Below are 16,593 nucleotides of genomic sequence, written 5' to 3' on the forward strand. Positions count from 1 at the left end.
GGAGCCCTCGGCGCGTCCACGGCTAGAATCAGAGCCTAAGGCGTGTGAGCTCGGCCATCCCACGTCTGTCTTCACGCTCACCCGCAAGCCCAACACACTGGAGCTCCCAGTTAATGAATACTTAAGAGTAGGGCTGTCCCTACCGCTTCTCACTTCCTTGTTTTCACCTTTTCGTTATTATTAAGCGACCTAACACAATAAACATATTACCTTGTTGGTAACCCTTTTGTAAAGTCATTCTGAAAGTGCTGTTTGACTCCGTTGCTTGGGTAATAAGCACGCCTGGGTGATTCTTGCCCCCTACTGGCTGCGCATCCTACAAGCCTCGTGCTGAAAGCAAACCAAGTAGCTGGAACAGTTGGAGGTTACAATGTGAACTCTTCAGAGACAAAGTATTCGGGGAAAGAAAGGAAAAAGTAGGCACAGAAAGAATAGGAAACTTTAGTGTTTGTACACAGAAATATGTATTATATATCTATGTATACATTTATAAATAGTTTTAAAGTGCTAACTAATCGCTTTACTAATTACATTATTTCATTTAATCCTCTCACACACATAGAAAAAAAACCTATAAAGACAAAAATAAAAAATATTTTAGGCCGGGCGCAGTGGCTCACGCCTGTAATCCCAACACTTTGGGAGGCCGAGGTGGGTGGACCACCTGAGGTCAGGAGTTCGAGACCAGCCTGGCCAACATGGTGGAACCCCATCTCTGCTAAAAATACAAAATTTAGCTGGGGCGTGGTGGCGGGCACCTGTAATCCCAGCTACTCTGGAGGCTGAGGCAGGAGAATCGCTTGAACTCAGGAGACGGAGGTTGCAGTGAGCCGAGATCGTGCCATTGCACTGCAGCCTGGGCGACAGAGCGAGAATCCGACTCAAAAAAAAAAAAAAAAAAAAAAAAAACCTTAGGCACAGGCCAGGTGTGGTGGCTCACGCCTGTAATCCCAACACTTTGGGAGGCTGAAACGGGGATCTCAGCCAGGAGTTTGAGACCAGACTGGGTAACAAAGTACAACCTCATCTCGATAAAAAAAAATTTTCTTTTTGAGACGGGACTCGCTCTGTCGGTTGCCCAGGCTGAGTGCAGTGGTGCGATCTCGGCTCACTGCAACTTCTGCCTCCCGGGTTCACGCCATTCTCCTGCCTCAGCCTCCCGAGTAGCTGGGACTTTTTTTTTTTTTTTTTTTTTTTTGTATTTTTAGTGGAGACGGGGTTTCAGCGTGGTCTGGATCTCCTGACCTTGTGATCCGCCCACCTCGGCCTCCCAAAGTGCTGGGATTACAGGCGTGAGCCACCGCGCCCGGCCCAACAAAAAACTTTTAATTAGCCAAGTGTAATATATAGTCCCAGCTACTCAGGAGGCTAAGGTAGGAGAATCACTCGATTGCCAAGAAGTTTGAGGCTACAGTGAGCTATAATCGTGCCACTGCACCAGCCTGGGTAACAAAGTGAAACTCTATTTTTTAAATTTTTTTTTTTGAGACAGAGTTTCACTCTTGCTGCCCAAGCTAGTTCGTTGCAATGGTGGGATCTCAGCTCACTGCAACTTCCGCCTCCCGGGTTCAAGCGATTCTCTTGCCTCAGCCTCCTGAGTAGCTGGGATTACAGGTGCCCACCACCACGCCCGGCTAATTTTTTGTATTTTTAGTAGAAACGGGATTTCACCATGTTAGCCAGGCTGGTCTCGAACTCCTGACCTCAGGTGATATGCCCGCCTCAGCCTCCCAAAGTGCTGGGATTACATGCGTGAGCCACTGCGTCAGGCCTTATTTATTTATTTATTTATTTATTTATTTATTTATTGAGATGGGGTCTTGCTTTATCTCACCCAGGCCGGAGTGCAGTGGTGCGATCTCGGTTCACTGCAGCCTCTGCTTCCCAGGTTCAAGCAATTCTCCTGTCTCAGCCTCCCGGGTAGCTGGGACTACAGGCATGTGCCACCACACCCAGCTGATTTTGTATTTTTAGTAGAGATGGGGTTTCACCATATTGGCCAGGCTGGTCTCAAACTCCTGACCTCAGGTGATCCGCCCGCCTCAGCCTCCCAAAGTCCTGGTATTACAGGCATGAGCCACTGCGCCTGGCAAAACTCTGTCTGGAAAAAAAAAAAATTCTTAGGCTTGGAACTGACAGTGATGTTTCCACCACATTCTATTGGTTAACAAGGCAGCCAAATTCAGCTCGGGAAAGGCAACACAAGGGTATGACTAGTGGAAAGTGTTGTTCACTGGACGCCACCAAAGTAAATCATAAGGAATTTTGAGGGTGAGGGACCTTTGGGACATCCAACTGGAGATACTTAGGAAGCAATTGAATCCTACAGCTTGGGGATCCAAATGGGGATTAATGTGAGACGGGATAAAACTATACTAGGAGAGGCTGGACACGGTGGTTCACACGTGTGATCCAGGCACTTTGGGAGGCAAAGGTGGATGGATCTCCTGAGGTCAGGAGTTCAAGACCAGCCTTGCCAACACGGTGAAACCCCGTCTCTACTGAAAATACAAAAATTAGCCGGGTGTGGTGGTGGGCACCTGTAATCTGAGCTACTTGGGAAGCTAAGGCAGGAGAATCACTTGAACCTGGGAGGTGGAAGTTGCAGCGAGCCGAGATCATGCCACTGCACTCCAGCCTGGGCGACAGAGTGAGACTTCGTCTCAAAAAAAATAAAATAAAATAAAATAACAACTAGGAGAGAATGCAGAGAGGAGAGCCAGCGGCAGAGCTGAGGTTCTGTGTCTAAGAAGTGAGCACCAGGCCAGGTGTGGTGGCTAACGTCTGTAATCCCAGCACTTTCGGAGGCCAAGGTGGGTGGATCACGAGGTCAGGAGTTTGAGACCAGCCTGGCCAACAAGGTGAAACCCTGTCTCTACTAAAAATACAAAAAATTAGCTGGGTGTGGTGGTGCACACCTGTAATCCCAGCTACTCGGGAGGCTGAGGCAGGAGAATCACTTGAACACAGGTGGGGGAAATTACAGTGAGTGGAGATGGCGCCATTGCACTCCAGCCTGGGCAACAGAGCAAGACTCTGTCTCAACAACAACAACAAAAAAGAAATGAGCACCAGGCCGGGCACGGTGGCTCACGCCTGTATCCCAGCACTTTGGGAGGCCAAGACGGGAGGATCACAAGGTCAAGAGATCGAGACCATCCTATCCAACATGGTGAAATCCCGTCTCTACTAAAAGTACAAAAATTAGCTGGGTGTAGTGGTGTGTGCCTGTAATCCCAACTACTCAGGAGGCTGAGGTAGGAGAATCACTTGAACTCAGGAGGTGGAGGTTGCAGTGAGCCAAGATCGCACCACTGTACTCCAGCCTGGTGACAGAGTGAGACTCCTCAAAAAAAAAAAAAAAGAAAGAAAGTGAGCACCCAGTGAGCATGAGAAGAGAAAGGTCAATCAGAGAGGTCAAAGCAGAATCAAGTAGAGATTATATCATGGATGCAAGGAAATAGTCATCCCAACACCACTTCTTCACCCTGGCAGCTGCACTTCTGTGCAATAGCATCAACTATACCCAGTTTGCAGTTTTCCACACACTCGCTGAACTAGCCTCATCACACCAAATCCTTCCCTGAGACACCAGGAGCAATCAGAGCCCCCATAAAGGTCACCCTCTAATTCAGAGACACTAGCACCAGCAATGGCTAATGCAGCAGAGAGCACCAGTGTGTGGCTGAAGCATCTATTGGATTATTCAAGATGGCAAACACTGTGGTAGACAGTTATTGTTTTTGACTGCCCAGAATCTATGGTTCTTTCTTCAGAGAGCCGCATCTTAGTTTTATCTCCCTCTCTCAAAGTCCATGTGGTTTGGAGAGCACTAACCATGTCTCATACACATCACTCCAGAATTGAGTGTGCAAGACAGGTCGAGCTGATTAGAATACTGGATCCACAGCCATAGTGATCGATTTGGTGCCAGGCCAGTGAGTCGCAGTTCTAGTACTTTGCATTGAAAATATCAGAAAAAAGATACTCTCTTGCCTCTGATGTTGCTAAGACAGTGTTGGGAAGTTGGGGCAGAGGCCCTGTGGGGCAGGAGGCCACGCTGATAATGAGGTCAACCCAGAGAACAGCAGGGCAAAGGAGTAGATGGGATGGGGAGGGACTGGATTCTGATGACATCTGCTGAGTCCTGGGACCCTGTAAAACCTGAAGCGATTTCTAGCCCTGAGCTTTTTTGGTTTTTCGGTTTTCTTTCTTTTTTTTTTTTTTTCAGATGGAGTCTCACTCCATTGCTCAGACTGAAGTGCAGTGGCATGATCTCAGCTCACTGCAACATCTGCCTCCTGGGTTTAAGCAATTCTCTGTCTCAGCCTCCCAAGTAGCTGGGACTACAGGCACCTGCCATCATGCCTGGCTAATTTTTGTATTTTTAGTAGAGATGGGATTTCACCTTGTTGGTCAGGCAGGTCTCGAACTCCTAACCTTAGGTGATCCACCCACCTCGGCCTCCCAAAGTGCTGGGATTACAGGTGTGAGCCACCGCGCCTGGCCCTGGTTTTCTTTTTATAGAGACAAGGTCTCACCATGTTGCCCAGGCTGATCTCTAACTCCTGGGCTCAAGTGATCCTACTGCTCTGGCCTCCGAAAGTGCTGGGATTACGGGTGGGAACCACTGTGCTCAGCCTTAACTTTTTTGATATGAGTCAATACAGGGGGGAAGGGGGAGGGAGGAGGGATAGCATTAGGAGATATACCTAATGTAAATGACGAGTTAATGGGTGCAGCACACCAACATGGAGCATGCATACCTATGTAACAAACCTGCACGTTGTGCACATGTACCCTAGAACTTAAAGTATAGTTTAAAAAAAAAAGAAAACAAGAGTCAATACAGGCTGGGCCGGGTGCAGTGGCTCACACCTGTAATCCCAGCACTTTGGGAGGCCGAGGCGGGTGGATCACCTGAGGTCAGGAATTCAAGACCAGCCTGGCCAACATGGTGAAACCCTGTCTCTACTAAAAATACAAAAAATTGGCCGGGCGCAGTGGCTCACGCCTTTAATCCCAGCACTTTGTGAGGCTGAGGCGGGTGGATCACGAGGTCAGAAGTTCCAGACCAGCCTGGCCAGGATGGTGAAACCCCGTCTCTACTAAAAATACAAAAATTAGCCAGGCACGATGGCAGGCACCTGTAATCCCAGCTACTCGGGAGGCTGAGGCAGGAGAATCCCTTGAACCCGGTGGGGTGGAGGTTGCAGTGAACCTTGATCACGCCACTGCACTCCAGCCTGGGTGACACAGTGAGACTCCATCTAAAAAAAAAAATTACCTGGGCATGGTGGCGGGCACCTGTAATCCCAGCTACTCAAGAGGGTGAGGCAGGGGAATCACTTGAACCCAGGAGGTGGAAGCTGCCGTGAGCCGAGATCGTGCCACTGCACTCCAGCCTGGGCTACAGAGGGAGACTCGGTCTCAAAAAAAAAAAAAAGAGAGAGTCAATACAGGCCAGGCACGGTGGCTCACTCCTGTAATCCCACCACTTTGGGAGGCCAAGGCAGGTGGATCAGCTGGGGTGGAGGTGGATCACCTGGGGTTAGGAGTTCGAGACCAACCTGGCCAACATGGTGAAAACCCGTCTCTACTAAAAACCCACACAAAAAAATTAGCTGGGCATGGTGGCAGGCGCCTGTAATCCCAGCTACTCAGGAGGCTGAGGCAGGAGAATCGCTTGAACAACTGGAGGCAGAAGTTGCAGTGAGCTGAGATTGCGTCGCTGCACTCCAGCCTGGGTGACAGAGGGAGACTCAGTCTCAAAAAAAAAAAAAAAAAAAACAGGCCAGGGGCTGAGTGTGGTGACTCACACTGGTAATCCCAACACTTCGGGAGGCCAAGGCAGGAGGATTCCTTGAGGCCAGGAATTTGAGACCAGCCTGCGCAACATAGTGAGACCCTATCTCTACAAAAATAAAATCAAGAAAATTAGCTGGCCATGGTGGCACACACGTATGGTCCCAGGTACTAGGGAGGCTGAGGCACAGAATCCCTTGAGCCCAGGAAGTCGATGCTGCAGTGAACCATCTTTGTGCCACTGCATGAACTCCAGCCTGGGTGACAGTGAAATCCTGTCTTGAAAAAATAATAAATAAATTAAAAGTCAATACCTTCCCTTATTTTCCTGAATCAGATTGAGTTGAGTTTCCCTTGTTTACAATCCAAAACAATCCGGAACAATACAGATACTAACTGAATTACAATGTTGAAAGTTTCAATTATAAATTTAAATTAAGCTTTACAAGTTTTTACCGGCCCCAATTATCTACCTTTTTTGAGTATGGACTGATATGAACTCAAATTGTCCCAAGAAAGTAGGCTTTCCCACTGTCTGTTGTCTGTTGCCCAGGCTGAACTGGAGCGCAGTGGCACGATCATAGCACCTGTAGTCCCGACTACACGAGACCCTGCCTCAAAAAAAAAAGTTAGAGACCATCCTGGCCAACATGGTGAAACCCCATCTGTATGTACTAAAAATACAAATATTAACCAGGTGTGGTGGCATGCACATGTGATCCCAGCTGCTCGGGTGGCTGAGGCAAGAGTAGCTGGGATCACAAAATCACTTGAACCCAGGAGGCAGAGGTTGCAATGAGCCGAGATCATGCCACCAGGCAACAGAGTGAGACTCTCTCAAAAAAAAAAAAACCTCAAGGACGATTTTTATGTTTTTATAATGGAAACATTGCTGTTAATGTTTGTAAACTTTCCCTTTAAAAATCACATTTAAAATATCTAAACACTTTGTTTTGTTTTTTGAGACAGGGTCTTGCTCTGTCACCCAGGCTGGAATAAGTGGTGAGATCATGGCTTACTGCAGCCTCGAACTCAGGGGCTCAAGCAATCCTTTCAACCTCAGCCTCCTGAGTAACTGGGACTACCGGGCTAATTTGTAAATTTTTTTTTCTTTCTTAGACTGAGTCTCGCTCTGTCACCTAGTCTGGAGTGCAGTGGCATGATCTCAGCACAGTGCACCTCCTGGGCTCAAGTGATTCTCCTGCCTCAGCCTCCTGATTATCTGGGATTACAGGTGCCTGCCAGCCATGCCAGGCTAATGTTTTTTTTTTTTTTTAGACAGCATCTCACTCTGCCACCCAGGCTGGAGTGCAGTGGTGTGATCTCGGCTCACTTCAACCTCTGCCTCCCAGGTTCAGGTGATTCTCCTGCTTCAGTGTCCCGAGTAGCTGGAATTACAGGCGTGTGCCACCACACCCGGCTAATTTTTAGTAGAGACAGGGTTTCACCATGTTGACCAGTCTGGTCTTGAGCTTCTGACCTGAAGTGATCCGCCCACCTCGGCCTCCCAAAACGTTGGGATTACAGGCATGACCCACTGTGTCTGTCCAAATTTGTAAATTTTTTTGTGGAGACAAGGTCTCGCTGTGTTACCCAGGCTGATCTTGAATTCCCGGCCTCAAGTGATCCTCCCCCTTTAGCTTCCCAAAGCACTGGTATTACAGATATGAACCACCACACCTGGCCTTAAAATACCTAAATTAGGCCGGGCACAGTGGCTCATGCCTGTAATCACAGCAGTTTGGGAGGCCGAGGTGGGCGGATCACCTGAGGTCCGGAGTTCAAGACCAGCCTGACCAACATGGAGAAACCTAAAAATACAGAATTAGCCGGGCGTGGTGGCACATGCCTGTAATCCCAGCTACTCAGGAGGCTGAGGCAGGAGAATCACTTGAACCCGGGAGGCAGAAGTTGCGGTGAGCGGAAATCGCACCATTGCACTCCAGCCTGGGCAACAAGAGCAACACTGTCTCAAAAAAAAAAAACACCTAAATTATTTTTTAATAACACTCTTGCTGTGGGTTGCATTATGTCCCCCACAATTTCATATGTTGAAGTCATATCCTAACCCCTGGTACCTCAGAATGCGACCTTATTTGGAGATGTTTTTACAGATCTAATCAAGTTAAAATGAGGTCATTGGCCTTAATCCAACATAACAGTGTCCTTGTAGAGGGAGAACAATATGTGAAGATGCAGGCGCAGATCTGGGTGATACTTCTACCTTCTACGAGCCAAGGAATGTCCGATTGTCTGCTCACCGCCAAAAGCTACGGGAGAGGCATGTGAGAGACCATTGCTCACAGCATTTAGGAGGAACCAACCCGCCAACACCTTGATTTTGAACTTCTGCCCCCCAGAACTGTATGACAATACATTTCTGTGGCTTAAGCCAGTTTGCAGTACTTTGTTACGGTAACCAGCAAATCATACATCTATTAAGAACATCTCCCAGAACCAAAATTATGATATTCATTCATTCCTTCAAACGCACCAATTTAAGATTAAAAAAAGAAAGAAAGCCTACACAGGAAAAAATGAAGAAAAATCACATTCTGGGCCGGGTGACATGGGTCACACCTGTAATCCCAGAATGCTGGGAGGTGGAGGCGGGCAGATCATTTGAGACCAGGAGTTCGAGACCAGCTTGGGCAACATGGCAAGACCCTGTCTCTACAAAAATTGCAAACAATAGCCAGATGTGGTGGTGTACGCTTATCATCCCAGCCACTTGGGAGGCTGAGGTGGGAGGATCGCTTGAGCTTGGGAGGTTGAGGCTGCAGTGATCTGTGATGGCACCACTGAACCACAGCCTGGGTAACATTGCGAGACCCTGTCTCGAAAACAAACAAAAAAACAAAAACAAACTGCCCTTGCTCATCAATAAATACATTTTCCATGTGATTTTATAATAAAATGATAATTTTTATTTTTATTTATTTGTAGTTATTTTGAGACAGAGCCTCGCTCTGTTTCCCAGGCTGGAGTGAAGTGGCATGATCTCGGTTCACTGCAACCTCCGCCTCCCGGGTTCAAGCGATTCTCCTGTGTCAGCCCCGCAAGTAGCTGGGACTACAGGTGCATGCCACCACGCTCGGCGAATTTTTGTATTTTTAGTAGAGACGGGGTTTGGCCATGTTGGCCAGGCTGGTCTCAAAATCCTGACCTCAAACGATCCACCTGCCTTGGCCTCTCAAAGTGGTGGGATTACAAGCATGAGCCACTGCACTTGGCCATAAAACAATTTTTTTTTTTGAGATGGAGTTTCAGTCTTGTTGCCCAGACTGGAGTGTTGGCCAGATCTCAGCTCACCCCAACTTCCTCCTCCCGGGTTCAAGGGATTCTCCTGCCTCAGCCTCCCGAGTAGCTGATATTTTTAGTAGAGACAGGGTTTCTCCATGTTGGTCAGGCTGGTTTCGAACTCCTGACCTCAGGCGATCTGCCCACCTTGTCCTCCCAAAGTGCTGGGATTACAGGTGTGAGCCGCCGCGCCCCGCCTATTTTTTTGTATTTTTTAGTAGAGACAGGATTTCACCGTGTAAGCCAGGATTGTCTTGATCTCCTGACCTCGTGATCCACCTGCCTTGGTCTCCCAAAGTGCTGGGATTACAGGCGTCAGCCTGGCCAATTTTTTGGATTTTTGGTAGAGACAGTGTTTCACCATGTTTACCAGGGTGATCTCGAACTCCTGATCTAAGGTGATCCACCCACCTTGTCCTCCCAAAGTGCTGAGATTACAGGTGTGAGCCACCGCACCTGGCCCTAATTTTTGTATTTTTAGTAGAGACAGGGTTTCACCATGTTGGACAGGCTAGTCTTGAACTCCTGACCTCAAGAGATCTGCCTGCCTTGGCCTCCCAAAGGGCTGGGATAATAGGCATGAGCCACCGCACCCAGCTGAGACCCTGTCTTTTGTTTCTTTTTTTTTTTGAGACGGAATCTCCCTCTGTTCCCCAGGCTGGAGTACAATGGCGTGATCTCAGCTCACTGCAACCTCTGCCTCCTGGGTTCAAGCGATTCTCCTGCCTCAGCCTCCCGAGTAGCTGGGATTACAGGCAGCCGCCATCACGCCTGGCTAATTTTTGTATTTTTAGTAGAGACGGGGTTTCACCATGTTGGCCAGGCTGTTCTCGAACTCCTGACCTCAAGTGATACGCCCACCTCGGCCTCCCAAAGTGCTGGAATTATAGGCGTAAGGCATAGCACCTGGCATATTGTACACACATTATACATATTAATATATGTGTGTATATAGAGAAAGGTACTTTTAGGCCAGGCATGTTGGCTCAGGCCTAAAGGAGGTTGGAGAAGTGCTTGAAGCCAGGAGTTCAAGACCAACCTGGGCAACGTACTGAAACCTGGTCTCTATTAAGAAAAAAAAAAAGGTAGGCGCAGTGTCTGATGCCTGTTAATCCCAACACTTTGGGAGGCCGAGGCGGGCAGATCACGAGATCAAGAGATTGAGACCATCCTGGCCAACATGGTGAATCCCCATCTCTACTAAAAATACAAAAATTAGCTGGGCGTGGTGGTGTGCAGCTATCATCTCAGCCACTTGGGAGGCTGAGGCAGGAGAATCACTTGAACCCAGGAGACAGAGGTTGCAGTGTGAGCCGAGATCGCGCCATTGCACTCCAGCCTGGCGACAAAGCGAGACTTCATCTCAAAAAAAAAAGAAAAAAAGAAGATAGTTACATATATTTATATATATTTGCACATCCTCTATCCTATATATATATATATATATATATATTTTTTTTTTTTTTTTTTTAATTTGAGACGGAGTTTCACTCTTGTTGCCCAGGCTAGAGTGCAATGGCACCATCTCACCTCACCACAACCTCCACCTCCCAGGTTCAAGCAATTCTCCTGCCTCAGCCTCCCGAGTAGCTGAGATCACATGCATGCACCACCACGCCTGGCTAATTTTGTATTTTTAGTAGAGAGAAGGTTTTTCCATGTTGGTCAGGCTGGTCTTGAACTCCTGACCTCAGGCGATCCACCTGCCTCTGTCTCCCAAAGTGCTAGGATTATAGGCGTCAGCCACCGTGCCTGGCCATATATATATTTTTTGAGTCTCACTTTGTCGCTCAGGCTGGGGTGCAGTGGTGTAATCTTGGCTCACTGCAACCTCTGCCTCCCAGGTTCAAGCGATTTTCCTGCCTCAGCATCCCGAGTAGCTGGGATTACATGTGTGTGCCACCTGTAGTTTTTTTTGTATGTTTCGTAGAGACTGGGTTTCGCCATGTTGGCCAGGCTGGTCTCAAATTCCCAACCTCAAGTCATATTCCTGCCTGGGCCTCCCAAAGTGCTGGGGTTACAGGCATGAGCCACCACGCCCAGTGTCGATAATTATAATTTATGTACTCTTTGCAATAAATTAGTATTCAGATTTACAATCTATCAATCTACCCTTTGCTTAAAACCATTTAGTGGCTTTCCATTGGACTGGAGTAAAAATCTAAGTCTTACTAGTGCTCTTCTGTAAGTCAGCATCCAGTTAGGAAAACAGAGAAGTTAAAATAGGAAATTCATTAAACAGGTGACAGAGGATTGAGAAGGCAGAAAGGGAACACCGAGGTAATGTAAATAACAACTAGAGGAATCAGCTACCACCTCCAAAGCTGGAGATAAAAATAAAAACAAGTTGGGGTTAGCAGAGCTAGCAAAATTGGAGGAAGAGCCCCGGAGAGCTAATTCTCACCCCTCTAAGAAAGAGGCACATAGCCAGGCGCTGTGATTCATGCCTGTAATCCCAGCACTTTCAGAGGCAGAGGTGGACGGATCACTTGAGGTTAGGAGTTTGAGACCAGCCTGGCCAACATGGCAAAACCCTGTCTCTACTAAAAATACAAAAAATTAGCCTGATGTGGTGGTGTATGCCGGCAATTCCAGCTATGTGGGAGGCTGAGGCAGGAGAATCGTTTGAACTCAAAAGGCAGAGGTTGCAGTGAGTTGAGATTGTGCCACTGGGGTGACAGAGCGAGACTCTGTCTCCAAAAAAAAAGACAGAAAAAAAGAAAGAGGCACGACCAGATTGGTGCTGGGCCTCCCAGAGCCCTGTGTAGTTGGGACTCAAAACTCTGAGGAGGGGTCTGCTGTTGGTGCCTCCGCGGGAGCACAAGGAGGCTGTCTCTGGGAGTGTGCAAAGAACCTGCCAGAGGCCGTGTTATTACTGAGGGAAACACGCTAGGAATAGTAAGCAAACAGGCAAGAACAAGTCCCCTGTCTTCCTCCTGCCTCCCAGGCTTCTTGTATGTGCTCTCATTGGAAGAACCTAACATTAACTGAGAACGGGGACTTAACGGTTTGCTGCTCCGTATCACAGAACAGGGTAGAAATGTGGATATTACCCAGCCTGGTCTCAAACTCATGAGATCAAGCGATACACCTGCCATGGACTCCCAAAGTGCTGGGATTACAGGCATGAGCCACTGGGCCTGGCCTGCCTTTTTTCCTTATAGCATTAATCACTATTAAAAATGATCTTTTGGGCTGGGAGCAGTGGCTCATGCCTGTAGTCCTAGCAATTTGGAAGGCCAAGGTGGGCAGATCACTTGAGGTCAGGAGTTCAAGACAAGCCTGGCCAACATGGCAAAACCCCATCTCTACTAAAAATACAAAAATTAGCCGGGTATGGTGGCGGGTGCCTGTAATCCCAGCTATCTCGGAGGCTGAGGCAGGAGAATCGCTTGAACCCGGGAGGCAGAGGTTGTGGTGAGCCAAGATCCTGCCACTTCACTCCAGCCTGGGCGATAGAGCGAGACTCTGTCTCAAAAAATAAATAGGCTGGGTGCGGTGGCTCACCCCTGTAATCCCAGCACATTGGGAGGCCTAGGTGGACTGATCACCTGAGGTCAGGAGTTTGAGACCAGCCTGACCAACATGGAGAAACCTTGTCTCTACTGAAAATGCAAAATTAGCCGGGCATTGTGGCGCGCATGCCTGTAATCCCAGCTACTCGGGAGGTTGAGGCAGGAGAATCGCTTGAACCTGGGAGGTGGAGGTTGCGGTGAGCCGAGATCGCGCCATCGCACTCCAGCCTGGGCAACAAGAGGGAAACTCTGTCTCAAAAAATAAATGAATAAAATAAATTAATTAATTAAATAAAATAATCTTTTGGATGGGTGTGTGGCCCATGCCTGTAGTCCCAACAATTTGGGAGGCCAAGGCAGGTAGATAATTTGAGGTCAGGAATTCAAGACCAGCCTGGCCAACGTGGTGAAACCTCTTCTCTACTAAAAATACAAAAATATGCCCGGGCGTGGTGGCTCACGCCTGTAAGCCAAGCACTTTGGAAGGCTGAGGCAGGTGGATCACTTGAGGTCAGGAGTTCAAGACTAGCCTGGGGAGCATGGTGAAACCCCGTCTCTACTAAAAATACAAAAAAAAAAAAAATAGCCGGGTGTTTTGGCACATGCCTATAATCCCACCTATTCAGGAGGCTGAGGCAGGAGAATTGCTTGAACCTAGGAGGCAGAGGTTGCAGTGAGCCGAGATCACGCCATTGCACTCCAGCCTGGGTGACAGAGCGAGACTCCCGTCTCAAAAAAAAAAAAAACAAAAAAAAAGGTGGGCATGATGGCACACTCTTGTAATCCCAACTACTTGGGAGGCTGAGGCAGGAGAATTGCTTGAGCCCAGGAGGTGGAGGTTGCAGTGAGCCGAGAACGTGCCCCTGCACTCTAGCCTGGACGACAGAATGCGACTCTGTCTTAAAAAATAAATAAAATAAAATAATATTTTAGGCTGGGGGTGGTGGGCTCATGCCTGTAATCCTAGCACTTTGGAAGGCTGAGGCAGCTGGATCACATGATGCCAGGAGTTTGAGACCAGCCTGGCCAACATGGTGAAACACTATCTCTATTAAAAACACAAAAATTGGGCCGAGTGCAGTGGGTCATGCCTGTAATCCCAGCACTTTGGGAGGCTGAGGCTGTCATATCAATTGAGGTTAGGAGTTCGAATCCAGCCTGGCCAACATGGTGAAACCCCATCTCTACTAAAAATAGAAAAATTAGCCAGGCATGGTAGTGGGCGCCTATAATTCCAGCTACTCAGAATGCTGAGGCAGGAGAATTGCTTGAGCCCAGGAGGCAGATGTTGTAGTGAGCCGAGATCAAACCACTGCACTCCAGCCTAGGGAGACAGAGAGAGACTCTGTCTCAAGAAAAATATAAATAAATAAACAAAATGATCTTTTTTTTCTTTTTTCTTGTTTTTTTTGAGATGGAGTCTCTCTTTGTCGCCTAGTTTGGAGTGCAGTGGCGTGATCTCGGCTCACTGCAAGCTCTGCTTCAGCCTCCCAAGTAGCTGAGACTCCAGGTGCCCGCCACCACGCCCGGCTAATTTTTTTTTGTATTTTTAGTAGTGATGGGGTTTCACTGTGTTAGCCACGATGGTCTCGATCTTCTGACCTGGTGATCCGCCTGCCTCAGCCTCCCAAAGTGCTGGGATTACAGGTGTGAGTCACCATGCCCAGCCTTAAAATGATCTTTTAAATAATGCCTTGTTTCTTCCCTAAAAAAATGCAGGGAAGGAGCTGTGTCTACTTTGCCTTCGGATCCTTGGGGGATCCAAAACAGCAGCAGGCATAGAGCTCAATCAATGTTGAATTAATAAATTTTGGAGAAAGCAAATACCTCTCTCTCTCCCTCTCTCATTCTCTCTCTCTCTCTCTCTTTCTCTCTCTCTCTCTATATATATATACTTTTTTTTTTTTTTTTTTGAGACAGAGTCTCACTCTGGTGCCCAGGCTGGATTGCAGTGGCACGATCTCGGCTCACTGCAACCTCTGCCTCCGGGGTTCAAGCAATTCTCCTGCCTCAGCCTCCTGAGTAGTGAGATTACAGGCACGCACCACCACGCCTGGCTAATTTTTGTATTTTTAGTAGAAACAGGTTTTCACCATGTTGGTCAGGCTGGTCTTGAATTCCTGACCTCGTGATCCACCTGCCTCGGCCTCCCAGAGTGCTGGGATTACAGGTGAGAGCCACTGTGCACCACCACACTGCTACATATTTATGGAAGCTGTAAGGCATGTTGGAGATGACGGCACCACCTCCTTCATTTGACAGGTAGGGAAATGGAAGGCCAGAGAGCTGAACTGATGTGCCAAGTGACACAGTGACTTTGTGACAAAAGTGTCCTTTTCTACCTTTCCCAGTGCTTTCACATATATCATTTTATTTTCCTTTCCTATTTTCCTGGTGCTTTGGCAGAGTCTTTGGGCAATGGTTGGGTCTCCAAAACCTTTTCGGCTACCAAAGAGACAGGATGGATTACTGACCTCGTCCCACACCCCTGGGAGGGGCCCCAGGGAAGAGCAGTAGTAACTGGACGCCTTCCCTGAGTCCGAAGCAAAGATACTCCAGGACACCTGATTCTCTGGGAACATACTGACTGAGCCCCCTCTCCCAGAGGGCAACAGTGAATACTTGCTTCCCTGGGGTTAAGGTAGCCATTTAGTGTTTGAACAGTGGAGAGACTGACCCAGGCCCTGCAATTACATTGCTGGGTGACCTTGGGCAGCGCGTAAGTGACCCGCTTCCTCTATTGCCCCATCTGTAAAATGGGTGGGTGTGAAGCATTAGGATCTTTGCGATCCTGGAAGGACCTTCTCTACTGACCCAGTTAGTTGGTAGGAGTTGTGCCTGTGGGTTTTTTTGTTTTTGTTTTTGTTTTTTTGAGACGGAGTCTTGCTCTGTCGCCCAGGCTGGAGTGCAGCGGCGTGATCTCGGCTCACTGCAAGCTCTGCCTCCCGGGTTCACGCCATTCTCCTGCCTCGGCCTCCCAGGTAGCTGGGACTACAGGCGCCTGCCACCACGCCCGGCTCATTTTTTTGTATTTTTAGTAGAGACGGGGTTTCACTGTGTTAGCCAGGATGGTCTCGATCTCCTGACCTCGTAATCCACCCGCCTCGGCCTCCCAAAGTGCTGAGATTACAGGCGTGAGCCACCGCGCCCGGCCGGGTTTTGAATACTGGAATATTCAATAAACCTTTTTTTTTTTTTTTTTTGAGACAGTGTTTCGCTTTTGTTGCCCAGGCTGGAGTGCAATGGCGCGATCTCGGCTCACCGTAACCTCTGCCTCCCGGGTTTAAGTTATTCTCCGGCCTCAGCCTCTCGTGTAGCTGGGATTACATGCATGCGTCACCACGCCCGGCTGCTTTTGTATTTTTAGTAGAGACTGGGTTTCTCTATATTGGTCAGGCTGGTATCGAACTACGGACGTCAGGTGATCCGCCCGCCTTGGCCTCCCAAAGTGCTGGGATTACAGGTGTGAGCCGCCGCGCCCGGCCTAAACCTTTCAAACCTGAGAATGAATGGATCAAACTGCTGGAGGAGTCGGTGTGCTGGAGTTCCTAAACTGCTGGGAGACTTAGGTTTCCCAGCTCTTAAGGGGAGATCGAGGGGTGAAAGGTCGGGTTCCGGTCAAGCCCGCGGAGAACCGGAAGTCCCAGATCCGGTCGGCTCGGAGCCCAGTACTCCAGCCGGGCTACTCACGCTCCGGAGGCGGAGCTTCAGCAGCGGGAGGGGGAGGAATCTGGGGCCTCCCAATGGCAACTCGGGTGTCTTCCATCGCAGCCAATCAACGTCGGGCGACGGTCAAATTTAAACCCCCTCCCACCTCCTCCGCCGAGACCTGACGGGAAAGCGTTTGTAGTTAGTGCGGCGGCTGGACACGCCCCGCTGCCGAAGAGGCGGGAGAAGGGCGGGGCTTTCCTCCGAGTTGGCCTATCACTACGAGCAGCCTGCGGAGAGGCGGGCGGGGGCGCCAATCGGGGCG

Source organism: Pongo pygmaeus, chromosome 10 (genome assembly GCF_028885625.2).
Source record: "Pongo pygmaeus isolate AG05252 chromosome 10, NHGRI_mPonPyg2-v2.0_pri, whole genome shotgun sequence".
NCBI lineage: Eukaryota > Metazoa > Chordata > Mammalia > Primates > Hominidae > Pongo > Pongo pygmaeus.